The sequence below is a fragment of the Prosopis cineraria genome, unplaced genomic scaffold (assembly GCF_029017545.1).
Source record: "Prosopis cineraria cultivar Desert tree isolate PC_DT_omini unplaced genomic scaffold, ASM2901754v1 PC1599, whole genome shotgun sequence".
Lineage (NCBI taxonomy): Eukaryota > Viridiplantae > Streptophyta > Magnoliopsida > Fabales > Fabaceae > Prosopis > Prosopis cineraria.
This window is the reverse complement of record NW_026556924.1, coordinates 25,327-29,818: the sequence shown is the minus strand read 5'-3', so window position 1 is coordinate 29,818 and position 4,492 is coordinate 25,327. Positions and strand designations below refer to the sequence as shown.

The 4,492-nt window shown below is 36.0% G+C and overlaps 1 pseudogene; it reads right to left on the bottom strand.

Moving 5' to 3' along the window:
• Positions 1 to 15: 15 nt before the first annotated feature.
• LOC129300456 (E3 ubiquitin-protein ligase RGLG3-like) lies at positions 16 to 4,086 on the bottom strand (annotated as a pseudogene).
• Between the last annotated feature and the right edge of the window lie 406 nt (positions 4,087 to 4,492).

Below are 4,492 nucleotides of genomic sequence, written 5' to 3'. Positions count from 1 at the left end.
CGTGTGTGGAGCTGCCATTATTTCATTGTCATGATCTATTACTTCTTTGGGTGGGGGCCGGGGCTGTTTACGTCGATAACCTACTGATTGTTCACTGCAACAGGAGAAAAAGATGCTTAGTCATCCTTAATTATAGCTTTTTTTAATGATACATCAAAACTGTAATCAATGTCATACTCGGCGGGTGGCAAGTTTAGGGTTGCCCGGTACTGTATTTGGAATTTCCATAAGGGCAGCAAGTGCAAATGCTGCTTCCTTCTTTGATGCCTCCTTGTTTTCAGACATGATCTTTGTGAAATTCACAAACTGATAAAGGAAGACTTCGTTACTATTATCTCATTAAACAACATGCAGAATATAATCATTAGAACAAAACCAAAGTTGGTACCCTTGAACATTGAACGCTAAAGAAATTTCCAGCGTTTATTGAGATATAAACCTACCACTTTTCAAGTATAAAGATTAAACGACTCACAATTCCTTCATTGACATCAATTCTCAAACCTCATTCATCACTTTTTGTACTATTAAATATGATTTTTTAACAGGATATGTCCTTGGAGGGAAACATCAATGAAGATTGAGACATACTGCCCCCGAACCTAGAGATGGAGTGGACTTAATTAAGAAAGGGCATGAGGTAGAAGCCTGAACGCACTAAATATAAGAATATTCTCAGTCTTTCAGTGATGTTAAGAGGTGTTAGAGTTAAAAATGAAATAACGTAGTTACTTGATTCTATACCGTCAAACTTAACAACAAGAATTCTTCTCAAATGACAAAGTCATGAGAAACACACTTGTATTTTGCCAATGGCCATAGAAGTATGAAATACCTGGAAGTTGTCAAATAGGCGCTGAGTAATGTTATCATCAAAGTGCTGCATCTCATCCCATGGTCCGTCTCCAACTCCAATCAAAACAATTGAGAGAGGATAGTGACTGATTATCATAAAAGCTCCTCATCAAAGAGAGCTACCGTGAACAACATCAAAGAAATAGCTACGGAGGAAATTGCCTTACCTTGCAGAAATAATGGAACTAATAGTTGCTTGTTCCTGTGGACTGAGCTCTCCAGGACTTAGTAACCTATTAAAGACATTTCAGAAACAAGAGAATTAAGAAAAAGGACCATTAAAATTGTACCATGAAAAAAGATTACGGGAACAGAAGAGTGATTGAAAAAGAAAAAGCAAACCTGTCCATCAGCAATAATGACAAGAACGTGATATTGACCATTGCTTTTCTCCACGATGTCAACTGCTGCATCAATTACTGGGGCAAAAGATGTTGGACCTATGGATAAGGGAGGGAACTTTCATAGTTAAGGTCTGACGAAAAATTTGAAGAGATAGCTATATGCTTTAGGAATCTAATGACTCGTAACAGAGATTAGGGAAGGGAGTTCGGCTTCCAGAAAACTGCCAATTAAGGATTTAAAAGAAGGGTGAAAAGTTATACATTATAAAAGACATTTACCAGTGAGAGGTCAACAAGTGTCTATAGTTTAATGAGCTTTTCTAATTTCACGTTTAAACATACATGAAGTACCAAATTAGCATAGCTTCAAACAGGTTCTATTTTCTCAAATTTGGGTCTTTGTTCCTAACTACAATCAGATATTGACAGACCTCAGTTCAGAGGATTTCCAATTTTTGAACTCATAACCTGCTTTCAGGTCATACAGCAATTATCTTTCTCTCCCTCTACAAGTATCTCAACGTAATTAAACTGTACAAATGCAGAAAGGAAAGTCCATTATAAAACAAACCTGACAGCTTTAAGCATGGAACAATCTGCCTGTAGCGTGCAAGTACATCCTCAAAACCATGACAATAACGACTACCAGGATAGAAGCTGAACACATACTGGTCATGCGTAGATGCTACAAAAGCATATTAATTGAAATCAATGGGGGGAAAAATATACTATCTTTTTATCCAAAATTAACGTCATGATCAGCTACTCACCATCTCCAAACCCAAAACAAGGTATGAGATTGTCTTCATCAAAAGAATACAGAGTACGGCCAATGATAGAAATTGCTTGCTCATATGGATTAGGAGTGTTTTCAATAGAATGAAGGCTTTTCCGGTTAAACGAGTACTTGCCTGCAATTATCAAGCTGTGACTCTCTACATTCATTCTAAGTAAATGGATATGCATTACTAGGTCCTTATTTAAAATGAATAACCTGTCCACTCATTGCTTTTGGTGAAGTCAATACCAAGTATCAAATTTGAAGATTCCAAACCAGCTTCTCTTAAAGCAGATACAACCTGAAATACGTGTGTCATGTTCTTTAGTAGGAAGAAGGTGCAACAGAAGTTATAATTAAAATCCCAAGTATATTCAAAAAAAATCTAAAATTATAGAGTAGCACAGTACCTATAGCTTTCTTTCATAGCAAACTGACCTAATAGTGATATTATCAGTTATTTAACTGTGTTTATACCAAGATAAACTTCTCCGTGTGGAGCCATCTCCTTTTATGCTTCTCAAGTTGTCGCACCCTATTTAATGCCTATAATTATAACTTCTAATACCTACGTTTATCATGAGGTCATCTGGAAGCGCTGCAAGGATTTCCTAACATGTGACCGAGTTAAACTCATTGATTCACAGGTTTCTCATACATGCATCAGAAAAAAGTTTTCTAAGTAATCCCGAAATTAATACAGGTTATCTTCCTCAAATCAGTGAGCAAAAGTAACCGCAAACACCTCATCTAATGAACTGAAATTGTCAGCTATGTGCGTGGGTTGCTGCTTATGTCGATGTTGCTGTTTGTGTCGATAATTAGTAGTTGTTGAAACCCCAGTTTCTGCATAAGGAGTTTGTTGAAACTCATAGCTAGTATTAACTGAGCTCCCTGTCCCAGCATAAGAAGCAGTATATTCATGTTCGTATCCAGTATTCAGTGAGCTCCCAGCATATGAAGGCGATCCACGAAAAAGATAATCCTGAGATTCTTCTTGCACTGACTCTGCATTACCCATAATAGCAAAAGCCTTCTTTAACCTGTATCAAAAAGTAAATAAATAAAATAGGTCGGGAAAAAACAAAACGAATTTAAAAAGGGAGAATAAGACCATAGAAGAGTTCAATTGTGAGAATTGCCCGTTGCAAGAATAAATAAATTAAATTGGATAAATTGAAAGAAAAGTTACAGGATTTGAGTGAGATCATCTGGCATATTTTGAAAATATTCACGTTAGCTTAAACAGAAAGATTCCATGCCACAAATCTTTTTCACAAAGACGAGCCTGATTCGGGTCAGAATTCTTTATGACGACTCATTTTGCTAAGAGAAATCACATGTCAAACTATTAAGTAATTTGTTTCAGAACTCAAATTGAAACGCAAAATTTTTTTCGGGGGAAAGTCACTCAAGCTAACTTCCCAAGCAGGCAGAACAAACAAGTAGAAAAATGTTGCGCTTGAGAAGTTTATTACAGGTCATTTGCTACGCTATATAAACGTAGCTAAGCTGACATTTCTAGTTTGAACTCTGATCTCAGGTATTTGTAAAAGGAAATTTAGTTAAAAGTCTCGTGCTAGAATTTCGGAAGGATCCGAACCACTTTTCTCAATAGCTAAAATTTTCCTCGCGAATTAATCACGTATTTAATACGCACAGACCACAAGTTCACAAGTCACAACACTGCTCAGGATAATCTAAATCACAACATCAAAACTTCATCGAGTTTACTTTGACGTCAATTCAGACTCAAGATATCGTAAGCAAATTCTTCAAAAACAAGATCGAAGCTAATGGGACGGCAAAATCACGTGTCGGCGATCATTGCGATATGTTTGAGTTCGATTCAATCAGTAGAAAGCAGATGAACAGCGAGAGGAGAGAGTAAGTTACCTGCAAATGGAGGCTGCAACAGCTAGAGAAAGAAGAAAGGAAGGTCAAAACGATTGAGGAGCTTCTGGTTTTCTGACAGCTTTTTGTTGTTGAGCTGTTTGTTCGACCTGCAAAACGATTGAGAAGAAAGCAAGACAGGATGCTCAGCTTCCGAGAGAGAGACAAGGAGAAAGGTCATAGCCGTCGACCAGGAGTAATAATAATAATAATATAATAATAATTCGGTTAATTGGCCTTTTAGATGCGTGCGCTCGTCGAACTCTTTTCTTTTGCGAATATACAGTACAGTCCACATGCCCCTGTTGATTGGGTCGCAAAAGGCGCATTATCCATTTTGTATTATTAAAGTTTGTTTACTTTGCTCAATTTCTTTCCTTCTAGGAAATTCTAAGAGTAAAATTATTAACTATTTATAAGTTCTTCTTAACTATTTCATTAAAAATATAAAAAATAATTAAATTATTGATATTATTTAAAAAATTATAATTTACCTTTACAAATGCATCATCATTTTTAAAATATTTTCTCTTTTACTATTCATTTTTTACTTTTCGTAAAAAGATTATGAATTTCTTCTGCTAGGTAACTTAAGAGTATATAGAACGGGAGGAAGTACAAA